The 16,084-nt window shown below is 35.7% G+C and overlaps 1 protein-coding gene across 1 annotated transcript in view; it reads right to left on the bottom strand.

The window, feature by feature from the left end:
- LOC115215040 (ras guanine nucleotide exchange factor Y) overlaps positions 1 to 16,084 on the bottom strand; it is a 182,061-nt gene that overhangs the window by 21,057 nt on the left and 144,920 nt on the right. The window lies entirely within an intron of this gene.

Below are 16,084 nucleotides of genomic sequence, written 5' to 3'. Positions count from 1 at the left end.
TAAAATATTCTAATATTCCTACTTCAAAATTTGCAAATTGCCAGATTTATTGATGGGTTTATTGTTTCTTTATCTAAAGTGGTGACTTAGCAGAATCATTACTACACCAGACAAAATGCTTTGTGGTGATTCTTCTGACTCTTCACATTCAGAGTTCAAATCTTGTCAAAGTCGACTTTTGCCTTTCACCCTTTTGGGGTTGATAAAATAAATACCAGTTGAACACTAGGGTTGATGTAACCGACTCCCCTTCTCCTCAAAGTTACTGGCCTTGTCCCAAAATTAGAAATATTATTTATCTATGGAGGAAAGGGTTACATTGCTAAGTCTTGGATTCACAAGGAGAAATATAAAGGTAAAATAAATAGCATCACTTATGCTTTTCTGATTCCTAGTGGCAAATGCGTGATGTGCTGACTGGAATTACTAAATAACAAAACTTTATTTCTTTATTCAATATAATGGCATGAGATTAAAAGCAATGATAACTATAAAAAATGTGTACAAAAATATAATAAAACAAGAGTAGAGAGTGCAAACCTCCGCCAAGGTAACACTGATGTCCTCTCAACGATTAGCCAAGAATGATTTTTAAAATGAGAATATCTGAAATAAACTCGACTGCTCTCACAAATGGGAATACTGAAAATGAACCTGACCACTCTCAAAAATCAAGTAAAAAAACAGGAAAAATAATCCAGAATCCTTGTCTGGTGCCTGATCGATCCCAAAATATAATCAGTTCATGCCAGTCATGAGGTCAAACATCCCTGAAAGTTTTATCTGAATCCATCCAGCAGTCCTTGAGATATCTTGTCCATGGACAAACAAATAAACAAACACATCTGAAAACAATACCTCCAACCTTCGCTAAGGTGGAGGTAATAAAACATGTGAAATATAAAGTTATAAATGCTGTTGTTGTTGCAGTTGTTTTGCCCCAGGTCAACTCTGATCTAACAGACCTATGATCAAAGACGTTCCAGTTGTGACCATCCCACCATTGTTTTTCTTTAGATAAAATGACTCCAAGACTGCTTGAAACTTGGAAACAAGGTATGAGTAGCACATTGTAGTTCTTCACCTTTTTTAACTCACATTAAAGTAATTAGTTCTGGCTGCTATTGCTATGATGAAGGGAAACAATTCCTAACTGTATGGTTATGTTCTTCATTTCTAAGATAGCAAAGTGTGACAGAAAGGAGATTTGACTGCTCTTTTTTGCATGTCAAGCGACCACATACAGGCTCCCATATATCTATTTGCTATCAATGCCTGATTTTGACTCTTCTGCTAATTAGGAGACAAAACCAAAAATTTGGTTCCTGCAGTTGCAGCAATTCAAACCTTTTCACGGACCTTTGGAAATAAATTCTCTTCTCCGTCCTTATTTTAGTTTTGAGGGGAAATTTGAATTGAATAAATGTAGAAGTACAAGGGGGAACTCTAGTCTTCAATCTTGTTCGATGTAAAAGGAATAACAATAATAACACTAACAGTATGGAACAGAACAAGTCTATTTCCAAGAGAAATAGAAAGACAAAGAAAAAACAGCAGAAAAATACAACTTCAGGACACTAAACTAGCAGTTACCATCAACTGTTACTGTTTCTTTTTCCTTTCTTACTATTCTTTTCCTGTCTTGCAAGTTGGCAACCTCACTACTGCTGGTGGCACAAAAGAGAGCATTTAGTACCCATTGTAAGGTGGTTGGCATTAGGAAGGGCATCTAATCATAGAAAACATGCTAAAGCATCTTGCCCAGTATGCTAACGATTCTATCAGCTCACCAATAATAGTAGCATCAATATAGAATACTAATATTAATAATTTCTTAAATACAATGCCTCTCTCCCAACTGATTCTCTATATTAATGATATTTATTCTATCAAAAACTTTCCCTTCTTGAGGCAGCTAAAAACCAAAACATATTCTCTTCTAAACTTTCTATGGATTCTGTGTAATAAAGAGAATGGTTTCACACTGACAGAAATGCCTCTTCGGAGTCAGGGATAACATTCACATACAGCATGTAGTCATATTTATGTATACACCAAAGTATATTCTTACATTTAATATAAAAAGTATAAAAGTTCATGGAAAGAAACACAAGAGATACACACGAAGCTCTCAGCAGTATGTCATGGGTATTAAACTTTCAGAACTTTAAAAAAAAAAAAAAAGAGCTTATGTTCATATGGTTATGAGCTGCTTCTACTCATCATAGCAACTGCAATTAAATACACTCTAATGAATGTGAAACTACTATAGGTATGATACCCACACCACGTTGCCAAGTTTCATTCTACAGCAAAAATTATATACATTTCAAACATGAAACAAGTGTATTTTGAAATGTTGATGGTGTGTTAGTAAAGAGGTATTTTGTAATAAAAATATCCATAGGTTAGAGGATTATAAAAATGGAAAACTAAACTTCCCATAACATTACTACATATGACAGGATGTGATATGATGCTTTGAGCAATTTTTCGTTACCGTAAAATCTCTGAAATTGACAACAACCAAAACGATATGTGGTTTCCATTTACCATGCTACATAATGAAATATTAATACCCTGATGAACATGCAGTTAAAAGAATTATAAGAGTGGAAAATAACAAGTGTATCCACAAAGAAACCAATATCATATTTTAACTTTTGATGTTTTCTTGTAAGTATAGTCTAAAAGGATAAAAGTGCTTGGAAAATCATTAAATCTTTTGAACAGATGGAGTAGATTCCAAAGTTCTGTGGAGCAACTGACTAACTTGTAATATATATTGAACTAATTATGCTCTGTGACCAACTGTAAAATTAAAAGAAAAGTTTGGAGATGAGCCAGTCTCTGTATTCTTTATAATTGTTTTAAATATGGCCACAACACAGACAAGGTCAGGAAGGACTTGATAAAATATATATATATATATATATATATATATATAGATAGATAGATAGATAAATAGATAGACAAATAGATAGATACACACACACACACATATACGCAGGTGAGTGGACAAATGAAAGAAAGAGGCACTCAAGACGTTTAGTAGGAGTTCCATAGATTATTTAAAACAATTTGATTTGGCTCCATGCAACTTAAAGTTTCGTAGGCTTCTTACGGAAACCTAACTTGTTGAGTTTGGTTAACTGATTCAGTTAAAGCAACAACTCAGTGTATGTAAAAAACAGATACTTTATAACCTTAACAAACAACTAATTAATAAGGTATATATCAGATGAAGTACTGAAGAACAGCCTCTGATTACTGAACCTTTCAGATGAGATGACAAAGGACCCAGATGCCTGACACCTTGATGTACTCAAGAAGACCTGCACTCCACAGCAGAAGAGCCACATAAAAGCACCCAGCATACCATGTAAAGTGGTTGGCATTAGGAAGGGCATCCAGCCATAGAAACCAGCTCCCCAGCATGCCAGCTCTAGTCAAATCATCCAGCCCATGCCAGCATGGGCAACAGTCATTAAATGATGATAATGATGATGATAGTTTTGCAGGGTGATATATATATATATATATATATATATATATATAAACAAAATTGTTTCTTGTCTGGATGAAAGAATTAAGCCTAAGTGGGATGGCTGAAAAGCAATAATATTTATAATGATACAGGAAACTAGCCACCACTACAGAGGTACATTGAAATTTAGATTGAAAAATATTATGTTTGTGGCAATATTGTCTATCTTCCAAATTGGCTGAAATGATACATCATACTCTACAAGTAAGTCTTTTATTAACTCATATATATGTGTGTGTGTGTGTGTGTGTGTGTGTGTGTGTGTGTGTGTGTGTGTGGAGGTTCAATGGCCCATTGGTTAGGGCAGCAGACAGACAGTCATGGGATCACAGTTTCGATTCCCAGACAGCTCCGGCAGGGGGTAGTGGCGAACCCTGCTGTACTCTTTCACCACAACTTTCTCTCACTCTTTCCTCCTGTTTCTGTTGTACCTGTATATTTCCTATTTCAAAGAAATTCAAACAATAGATATAAGACCCAAGTTAAAAAGATTCTCAACAATTCAACTTCTCTGCTTGACATTAAGACACCCACCCCCAACAGGGGCCTTAACTCTCACATTTTAGAGCTCCATGACCTTCATTTTTCAGGTGCAAAATCCTTTTAACAGGTTCAATAAGACTGGAATTTTGGAATATGCACATAAAAATCAGTAGTATAGGATACATGTGGCACGATTACAATTTTTTTTAGGGTGTGTAAAGAGGGAAATAACCCTTATCTGCAATTTTGATGAAATTCGAAACAGATATTCCAGTTCATTACAGAAAATATAACAGAAAAGTCTAATTCTTCAATTGCATGTAACACATGCAATGCTGGGTATCTCTGCTAGTATATATATATAGGATAAAGATCCTTGTTGAGTCATACTGATTCATACTATGAGTCATAGGTCTGGTTTGTTGTTTTCTGTTGTGCATATATTTCCTGCTAGGTGGGATGCTGGGCCATCATAGGATTACTCACTTTTGCCAGCAACGAGAAATGAAGAGTTTTGCCCAAGAACACAATGCATCATCTGATCCAGGAATTGAAACCACAATCTTATGAGCATGAGTCCAACATCCTAACCACTAACCCATCTACTTCCACACACACACACATACATACATATGTGTTGAATACCTTGTGTACACTTGAATGTGGGAAGACCTTTCACTGTGGAAATAGCCTCAGGAGAAATTTCTCCTCATATACAACATGTGAAAACACACTGCATTATGAACAATGATATTGGGTCATGGGACACCAGTGTTTTTGCATTGTTACGCATCATCAGCCATGAATACCGAATTCATCCTTTGCTGCCCTAACAGAACCATAGTTTGGTATGTAAGAACAGTAACCAGTAAATTTGCTGGTGTGTATAAATTTAGTTAATTCTATCTTGACTAAGCAACTACTACTTCAACATTGTACAGTTTCAGTTTGGAGAGAGAAGGGACAAGATTTTAACTCCGAATGTAGATGGATAAAACTAACTACAAATAGGCATTTAGTCCATCGTTATACCATTTTTGCTAATTAATTTATATCACTACCTTCTATAATTAATTATTACAAGAACAACGTTGCTAGCGATATGCGCAAGAACTTCACCTTAGAGTTTTCCTGGCTTATAAAAGATTCCACAGCTGCTTGTTTAATTGAGGTGATTAGCAGTTGACAAAATGTTCATTGAGCTATGAAGACATTTACCCCAACAAGAAGCATCATCTGGATACTTTTCCTGTCACCAACTTTCACCTGTTTCCAAGAAGATTGGAAATGAAGGACAACCAAGTTGCATGATGGCGACACACATTTATAACTATCATGTAATGTCTAGGCAAGGAGAGACAAACATATATATGCAAGCATATAAGACAGGCTTCTTTTTGTTTCTCTCTGCCACTTACACCCAGAGAGTTTTTGTTGGCTCGGGGTTATAGCAGAAGACGCCCAAAGTGTCACCCAGTGGGACTAAACTCAAAACCATGTAGTTATGAAGCAAACTTCTAATAAACAAAAACAAATAAATAAATGAAGAAGCAGAAATGGTAATAATTTCTATTCCTTGGATTAATCTTGAAACACTGTTATTTAAAACTGCATAATTTTAAATTACGAATTAAAAATCAAAATAAAAAATCCTATTATTTCAAGGGAAAAGTTTTATATCTAAGAAAAGCTATTAATTGCTTCATATGAGCAACTTTAATTTCTCTATTTAGCTTCCTCTCATATTTTTGATGTTATTAAAAAAGATATATGAAAAAGAAAAATTTCTCTAAATAAATATTAGTAAACTGGGAATATTTAGTTGTTAAAATGAACTTCTGACTGAAGCAGTGATAAAATCTATATATGTAAAAATGATTTAAACATTAATAATTGCAGAACTAACTGAAAATAGAATTGTTTATAGACTTGCACAGATTTTGAAGTCAGTAAAATTTTTGAGATTATGATTAAAAAATTCTTTTCAAAGAATTCTTTAAAAAGAAACCAATTTAGAGAGAAATTTCGACAGCTTTCAAACATATAGTCTGTTGTTGCAAGATGCAAGATAAGTGGAGCCACCTGTATTTTGACACAAGTTTGCTCAGTGTTGCCAGGCAACTGGCATCAGGTGAAGTCATAGTAAATACTATATAGTTTGTATTGAGATATTCCAAATAAGCCCAAATGGAGCCTGCAAAGGCCAGCCAGGCCCTAGTATTACCACACACAGCACAGAGGAGACAAGTCATCAGGTTTATCAGATAACAAACACACAGTTTCCTGCACCTTTCTACAGGATTACTGATATCTTCTCAAAGGTTTTTGGAACATTTTTTTTTTCTTTTATTTCACAGACACATTTTTTAGAAAACTGACATGATAAGCCATCAGCAATAACCAACCACAGAGTCAAACTGAGTCAGTTGATCCTTGGTTTAATAAACTGAAGGCACTAAAGAAAGAACTGTAATAAATGAATAAATAAATAATTCTTTCTACATAGGAATAAGGCCTGAAATTTTTTTTTTTGTGGGGGGGGATACTTATTTATTGACCCTGACAAGATGAAAGGAAAAGTCGACCTCAGTGGAATTTGAACTCAGAACATGGAAGAAAAGCTGATGTGCCAGCTCAATAGTGTGGAAAATGAGAGAAATAATTTGGCTTCTTTAATAAACTGCAATGTTGCAATGATGTGAGTCCATGAACTTTTAGTGATTTCACATCACATACAATCTAAAGGTTGTAGTTTTTCCTTTTCTACTGCCTCCATAGCTCCTCCCTTTCCACATGCCCAGGAGACTGTTAGGCAAATGAGTTTTTAGTTGTAGATTGAGGTCACTGCAGCAGAGGCAAGGCCATGCTGACATCTAATGTCAGAACCTTCAGTGCTGGGTTGATTTAATTATTCCCCAATGTTACCAAGACTCAAATTTCACAAGTTATAATAATCTAATTAATTGCACAATTTTATGAGAGAATTACCCTGTACTTTCCTTGGGAGCACTGATATTCCAAATTAATCCTCAGTGAAGCCAGTTCTGAATATTCTACGAAAAATCTGCTGTTTTGAGACATATATCCATTTTGCAAACTTAGTTTACTTCATATAAGACTGTTTTTAATAGTCATTTGATCAAAGGATCTAGTGTCAGTCTTAAAAAAAAATGACCAATTACATTAATGATTTCAATATCAACTCCAAAATGCTTAGTCAAGATGTCAAACATTTTTACTGGTAACTTTTAGGAAAAAAAAAAAAAAAACTCCAACAAAACCCCAATACTATAGGGATTAGTAAAAAGCTTGTACTGTAAAAGATAGCTTGCACAATCTTATATATTTCCTTCTGCAACTATTTTTAAAAACAGGAATTTACCATATATCTGTATAAAAGAATAAATTTTGTCTCCAATTAAAGAGCAACAATTTCTTTGAGAAGCACCAGTTAAACTGACAGAAAGTGACTGAACATAGAGAAACAGTTGAAAAGAAGTGAAGAATAATCTGAGCATTATTGATTATGCTACAAGAGAAAGAATTTCATTTCAAAATAGAGACACCTCTCGAATGGAAACAGAAAAGGATGAAATTAGAAGAACCAGTTGTTCAAAATATTTGTCTATGAAATAAGAGAAGAGATTAAGTATAAGAGCCTTACCAATGAATGTTTATGGAAAAGAGATGCTGCTTATGTTTTATCTGTGCTAAAATGATATTCTGGAAATTATAAACGGTTTATGTTTTTCATTTCATTGCATAGAGTAAAATACTAGTGAGATATAGTGAAATATAGAGAGAAAGGTAGGTGTCTGGCAGGGAATTATAAGGAGGTAGTAATGGAATAGTGAACAGGACAAAGCAGCACATGTGTGTGTGTGTGTGTGTGTGTGTGTTTGTAGTAAGGTGGTGGTGATGGTGGAGGAGTTAATGATAGTCAGTAATTGTTAATGAAGTAAAATGATCTAATAAAAAGAAGAAAGAAATTGCTTCAAATTAGTGTAAGATTGTTGTGGATAAACAATTAAAATGGCATCGTTAGAAGCCATTACTACTGTATAAACACGAATATGAGTAAGATAGGGGCTGAAAACGAAAGTAACTTTGGAGATGGTGAAGGTGGAGAAGACGGGAGTGGGGGGTGAAATCATGAGAACCATTCAATAGAGCCATGTCAACAACAGATGGCAAATGAATTAGCTGAACATTTTGCAATGGATCAAGTGGAATTATCTGATTTGAATTCCAGCTCTTGAGGGGCTGGTTGAGCCTTATCTCTCATTTCCATCAAATTGTTACGTCTACCTACTTACCCACAAATTAAAAAAAAACAAAAAACAAGAAAAAAACCCCTCAAAACTTTTGCAATGATTTAATGCTTTGAAGACATTATTTCTCTAGTAAAACACCAAATTGGGAATCAGCAAACACAAAATCACCTCCCTAACAAATAGCACACTAATTAATACCATCTAAACGATGACAGGTGTTTGTAAAATAATTTACAAACAAGAAGAAAACAGAAATTTAATAAACATTTTTGTGGAAACATTGATATAAATTTACTTAAAATTCTCAATAACAACCAGCATCTATGTCAAACAGTAGTTTAGTTAGGAATCCAGGAATAGAAATACCAAACTAGGACTGACAGTCAATTATATTCAAAGTTTACTCTATAAATACATCATCTAAACAATTTTATAATTTATAAACAGACCACAGCCTAACAGAAGTTAGGAATGTCAGCAGAGCCAAGTAGATAAGGTACTGAACTGTGAGGGAGTAGAGGAAGTATGTTTAATATTGTAGGTAGAATATATGTGAATAGGTGAAAATATAGAACTGACTCTGAAATCAAAGGTCAAAGGCAGGTGTACCATCTAAATATTGATTTCTAATATTCATGCTGATATATAGGGATCAAATCTGAAGGATTGATTGCAGTTGATTACATTGATCCTAATACTCAACTTGTTTTAACAACTCTGGAAGGAAGAAGGTCATTTTCAGTCTTGGCAGGATTTGAACCAAGAACATAAAAATGTTATAACTAAATATCTCAAGATATTTTTTGTGCATTGTATCTAGCTGTGAATCCTAGCAAGGTTTATAACATCATCATCATCATCGCCTTAACATCCATTTTTCCATGTTTGTCTGGGCAGATTTTCTATGGCTGGATGTCCTTCCTGTTGCCAATCCTTAGCAGTTTCCAAGCAAGTTAATATTTCCCCATTGCCAGACATGCTTTCAAAGAATATCGGAAACAATGACCCTGATTTCTAACAATTATGCAATGTCAAGATCACACACTGAATAAATATGGTATATTAGCCATAGGCAAAGGAACAGTGCTTGTGTCCTTTACAGGTTTTACTAGAATGGTGAGATCAATGCATCCTGTGCCGACCCTGAAAATCTGTAAAGAAAATGTGAGTGAATGCTTCTAACAGTGAACTCTGCTAAAGTAGCCAAAGTCCCAATGGTAATGTTAAACTGGACAGCAGTTTAAAATAATAATAATAGGCCTGATATGTTGGGAGAATTGATTACATTGACGCCAGTGCGAAACTGGTGCTTATTTTGTCGACCTCGAAAGGATGAAAAACAAAGTTGCCCTCGGTGGAATTTGAACTCAGAACGTAAAGTCGAACGAAATGCCGCTAAACATTTTGTCCGGCGTGCTAACAATTCTGCCAGCTCGCCTAAAACCGTTTTAAAATGGAGGATATCAATAAATAATTGCATGCTTTACGGGAACACGATGTATTAGCGGATCAATGAGATTATTCAATCCACAACAAAAAACATCAAAATATTACTTATTTGTTTCTAACTTAGTGGTTTGGCAACAAAAACTGATAGAATAAGTACGATGGATTTCCATGCGTATGAGTGAGTGTTAGTGTTTATCACCCACCACCACTTGATAATCGGTGTTGGTCTGTTTACGTCCACTTAACTTGGTAGTTGGAATTGTCAAATGAAAGGAATAAGTACCAGACTTTAAAAATAATAATAATAATAAAAAGTAATGAGGTCGATTTGTTCGACTAAACGCGTCAAGGCGGTGCCCCAGCATGGCCGCTGTCCACTGACTGAAACAAGGAAAAAATAAAAGAGATTCATAAAACGATGGGATTCCTTTGATCACAGACCTGTTCAATCAAGGGTGACCTGGGGTTAAATAATAACAACAACAACAACCCTTAATTTTTCGCGAGGAGACACAACTACAAGTGGTTGTAATGTTATTTTATCATGACGTTAGATAAAGAGATATGCAGAAAAACCATGGCTTTGTGGTTAACCGAACGACTTGCTTTCCATGATATCTTAAACTACTTCTCTCAAAGATAGCCAGAAGGAAAGAGATGGGGAAAATAACAAACACACTTCTGTGGGTACTAATTAACATTAGAAAGAGAATCCAAACATGGGGGAACACCTAGTTCATAATCCAAGAACGCGATAAAGAGTAAATGTTTGTATTTTCAAAACTTTTCAATCCACACTTTCACAAAAGAGAAGAGAAATACTTCCATTCCACTTCTCCTTAAAATGCCTGATGACGATGAATATATTAAAAGCTTCTACGTTATAAAGATTAAATAACTAAATCGCTATTATTGAGTCAACTATTTTAGGGCTAAGATAAACAAACAGAAACATACATAAAATAAAGAAATAAAATCAAGCTAAACTTCCAACGGTGGTATTTTATGATTTTATATTACTATGTCGAGATGCTTACATAGACTGGTAAATAAGATTTATGAAATTCATATTGATTAAAAAGTTAGGAAAAGTGTGTGCTTTCACAGAAACGTAGAGTTCGTGAGAATTATATTAATTTCTTTACAGCTGAAACTCAATACCTATGTTGATTGTGCTCAATTCTTAAAAATATCCAATAGCTATTTAGGAAGTTATGAGTAAATGGATTTATTTGGGAGGAAAAGAAGCTATAATAAACATTGACTGGCTCCACGCAGAGAGATTATCGCTCTTCTAGACAAGCACACAAATTCTTTCACCCTCTTTTTCTCCTTATTTTTAAGCTTACTCTTTCCGCGCACTCCCTCTCGTTTCTAACACACCTCCTTCTATTTCTCTGTCATTAACCCCTCCCTCTCTACCAGTAAAACAAGTCAACCCAGACCAATACTTAGTGGAAACACCGAAACAACAACAAAAATAAATGGGTGGTGGGATTGGAAAGAGACCAAGTTTCCCAACAACCCTGCAAGTAGAGGAATGGTAGGCAGGCAGTCAAGATTGTCAACTGTAAAAGATCAGAACCAACTTGCACGTCCACTGTGCGCCCATTGCATCAGTAGCTCACTTGTCAATGGAATTTCTTTTTTTTTTTTTTAAACATGGCTCTTGAAGAGACGTAACCTCGGTCGAGAATTTTTAATCTCCTCCACACACACATACAAGCATACATACACACCACGCGCGCGCATGCAAACACATATACACACAAGTTATGTACGTTGGAATTCGGTTTCGTTCTTTCCGCCACCTCCAACCACCACGGTTAGTCGAGAGAAATGTTTAAATTAGAAACTCTATGAAAAGTTAAGCACGAGGAATCCTAAAGGAAGCCGTTGGTGCTTGAAAATGTGAAGTGAGGTTTGTGTGTAGAGTTAATAATAATGGCCTATAGAGAGAAGACTGGTTCGATGTTGTTGAATTTTGGTATGAGAGCGATGTGAAAACTGGCATTCTGCATAGCAGCTAGTAAACACCGCAACATACTCTCTCTCTCTCTTAACAAGGTTGCTTCTCATATCATGTGTAGTTGTAGTAGTAGTAGTAGCAGCAGCAGCAGCAGTAGGAATGGTAAGAACAGCAGCAGCAGCCACAGCCACGCCAGAACGACACGGCGACAGCAGTAGCAAACACCAGCATCCATAGTGGAATTAGTCAACAGCAAATCATGACATACACACACACATCACACACGTAATCATACGTGAAGTAATAAACAAATGGTAATTCCACTCAATCTCTCTACAACACACACTCTTTATTTACACACATACATGCGTCATATATTAACTGAGTGGGTGACATCCAAAGAATTGGCTGTAGTAAATATATTTAAAGTTACAAAAGCATTATATAGGCCTGTATATACTGTTCTTCACCAACAATAATGTCGACAGTGACTTCGAAGTTTTGGTCTGCTTAGCCTTAATATGTACACTACAAAAACTACTGAGAATCCTTTCGTTTAATGATAACTTGTTTTTATTATGACAACAAATATATATTCTTTTTTTTTCTTTCTACTTGTTTCAGTCATTTGACTGCGGCCATGCTGGAGCACCGCCTTCAGTCGAGTAAATCAACTCCAGGACTTATTCTTTGTAAGCCTAGTATTTATTCTATTGGTCTGTTTTGCCAAACTGCTAAGTTACGAGGGACATACACACACACCATCATCAGTTGTCAAGCAATGTTGGGGGGACAAACACAGACACAAACATATACATACACACACATACATATATATATATATATATATATATATATATATATATATATATATACAATGAGCTTCTTTCAGTTTCCATCTGCCAAATCCACTCACAAGGCTTTGGTTGGCCTGAGGCTATAGTAGAAGACACTTGCCCAAGGTGTCACTCAGTGAGACTGAATCCAGAACTATGTAGTTGGTAAGCAAGCTACTTACCACACAGCCACTCCCACAAGTGTCTTCTACTATAGCCTCGGGCCAACCAAAGCCTTGTGAGTGGACTTGGTAGACAGAAACTGAAAGAAGCCTGTTGTATGTGTATATGTATATATATATATATATATATATATATGTATGTATGCGTATGTGTTTGTCCCCTCACCATTGTTTGACAACTGATGTTGGTGTATTTACATCCCCGTAACTTAGCGAATTGGCAAAAGAGACCTATAGAATAAGTACTAGGCTTACAAAGAATAAGTCCTGGGGTTGATTTGCTTGACTAAAGGTGGTGCTCCAGACTGGCCACAGTCAAATGACTGAAACATATATATATATAGTGAGAGAGAAAGAGAGATTGATAGATACAATCAAAAGTGTGAACTACAGATTGATAAAAAATATGGCAAGAGAGAAAGAGATAAACAAGTCAACCAACTCCAAGAGAGGAAACTAGGGTGGGGGCGGTGTTGGCAGTGACAGCAGTGGATGTCGATCAATATAGAACAGTCGACTTGGGCTTTTAATGTTGTTTGTTGGCAGTGAGTGAGATGATAGGTCGGTGAGATCCTGAAGAATACAGGAATTTTAAAATCCACTTCAATTCTCTATTCATTGATCAAATTGCTAACTGATAAAGCCAAGCCAGACCAGAGATAAAACAAACCTAACTGTCTCAAACAGGGCCATAAGCTGGATAAATAAACCAAAGTAGGGCATGGACGGACTTTTGGTGAAACTAGCACCACCCCTCTCCACCTCTCCCACACGAAAACTCTTTCGCAATATTATTACATGAAGACCTCTTTCAGAAATCTTAGCTGTTGAAATATTGCTTGCAGTCAGTATTATTTCATCACAGGAAACGGCTGGGGGAGAATTATAAAATGTTACCCAGTTAAATGTAAATTTCATTTTATGTAAATCTTGAATAAAAAATACTAAAAGTCTACAGTTGACATATTTTCGTATGATTCTCTTGTCATTTTACTTGTTTCAGCTGTGGCCATGCTGGTGCACTACCTTGAAGGGCTTTAGTTGAACGAGTCAACCCAAGTACTTAGGTTTTTCTTAAAAAGTCTGGTATATATTCTATCGGTCTCTTTTGCCAAACCACAAAGCTATGGGAACATAAGCTAACCAACACCGTCTATCAAGTGGTTTGGGAGTTTACACAAATACATACACACACACAGCAAGCTTCCACACAATTTCCATCTATTAAATTCACTTACAAGACATTGATCAACCTGGGTTATAATTGAAGACACTTTCCCAAGATTCTGCACAGTGGGACTGAACCCAAAACCACATGGTTGAGGAGCAAGCTTCTTAACCATACAGCTATGCCAGTGCCTTCAAATGTTTAATACATTTGATCAAATCTGAAATAGGAAAAATTAACTAAACCCTTTTTACCGTTCTTCATTTCTCCCTCATTTCTGCATTCATACACTCCTCTAATAATTATACAACAGGACAATCTAATGAAGGAGCCTTAGTGTGGTCATTCGACCCGCTAGAAATAGTAATCACATCTCTTTCATCATCGGTCTGTTCATTCAGAGTTCAACTGGAACCAAACAACACAACAGAACACATTATACAATGTAGTCGAATACACAAGACCAGATGGTCATGGCTGAGTTGGCTTTAATCATGAGACTGTTCAATCAAGGCAGATCAAATCTAAATAACAGTAAAAAAGAACATTCATAACTTTCTGTAGTTGTTTATTTCTCTCAGACTTTTCAGCGTCTTTTTCTTTTATAACATAGTTGCAGGCATGGCTGTGTGGTTAAGAATCTTGCTTTGCAACCACAGTTTTGGGCAAGTACCTTTACTGGAGTATCTTGGGCAAGTGTCCTTTACTAAAGCTCTGAGTTGACCTGTACCTTGTGAGTGAATTTCGTAAATGGAAACTGTGTAAAAGTCCTTCATGTGTGTATGCATGTGTGTGTGTTTGTCCTGCCCTCTGCTTGACAACTAGTGCTGGTCTGTTAATGTCCAAACTTAGTAGCTTGATAAAATAGATTGATACAATAAGCACCAGACTTAAAAAAACCCAAAAACTACTGGAGTTAATTTGTTTGACTAAAAATTCTTCAAGGCAGTGCCCCAGCATGGCCACAGTCCAATGATTGACACAAGTAAAAGATAAGCATTTAATTGCCAAAGCCAATATTTTAATCTGCTGACTCAGATGCATTTGAAACTCAACTGTTAAGTAAGGCATAAGGGAATGTAAGGCCACAAAAATCTATCAGAATATTAGAAAACCTGCTGCAGGAACAGAAGAAAAGCATACTGTATTTGATGACATAAAAAAGTATATTAGACACATCCCATTTTTGGCAGTGTATATCCAGGAAAAAATGAGCATCAGGGGCAAAATTAACTGATGAGAGGTCTTATATATAGGACTTGGGACAATTTTTTGAGACATTCTTTGGGAAAAAAGTGAGTTTTATATTCCATCAAATATGGTATATGCTTCCTTTATAAGGCCTGATCTGTCTGGTGCTGGTACCATGTAAAATACTCCCAGCACACACTGTGAACTGACTGGTATTAGGAAGGGCATCCAGCTGTAGAAACCATGCCAAAACAGACAATGGTGTCAGATGTAACCCTCAGCCTCACTGCCCAATCCATGCCAGCAAGGAAAATTGGGGGGTGGGGTGGTGGTGGTGGTGGGGGGGTGGTGGTGGTGGTGGTGGTGGAGGAGGGAAAGAGAGAGGAGACAGAATGAGAAAGAGGGGAGAAACAGAGAGAGTCAACAAGCAGTGATTTATAATTTTATACAACAAACTAGATATTAATTGATTCCGCTTCATTACTGGGACTAATTTTATGAAACCCAGACAAATGAAAGATAAAGTTGAACTCTGCAGGATTTAAATTCAGACTGTGTGGTGTCAAATTATCTACACAGACTCTCTACTATCTCAGCAATTCTGTACAAACTTAAGTTTCTTAAAATATTGGAAACAAAAACTAGAATATGCCCACAGCCATGAAACAACAACAACATAAGAAAAAGTAGAAAGGAAAAAAAAAAATGACATTGACCAACGAAGCAGCAACAGAAATGAAGGAGGTAACAATATTTACAAAACATAATTCCTCAACTTTAGAAAATATTTGGACTTGTTCAACTGGATAAATGCTGAAAAACAAAGCAAAAGTGTTTCCAAAATGTAACAAAACACAAAAGGAGGTGCCATAAAATCCAGAAACAACCAAAGAAAAAAAAATATATAAAACACTCGACAAGAAATGGAAACAAAATTGAGAGAAGAAAATCTCATAATAACAACAATAATAATAATAATAATAAT

The sequence above is a fragment of the Octopus sinensis genome, linkage group LG8 (assembly GCF_006345805.1).
Source record: "Octopus sinensis linkage group LG8, ASM634580v1, whole genome shotgun sequence".
Taxonomy (NCBI): domain Eukaryota; kingdom Metazoa; phylum Mollusca; class Cephalopoda; order Octopoda; family Octopodidae; genus Octopus; species Octopus sinensis.
The sequence above is the reverse complement of the archived record's forward strand: the minus strand, read 5'-3'. Positions and strand labels throughout refer to the sequence as shown.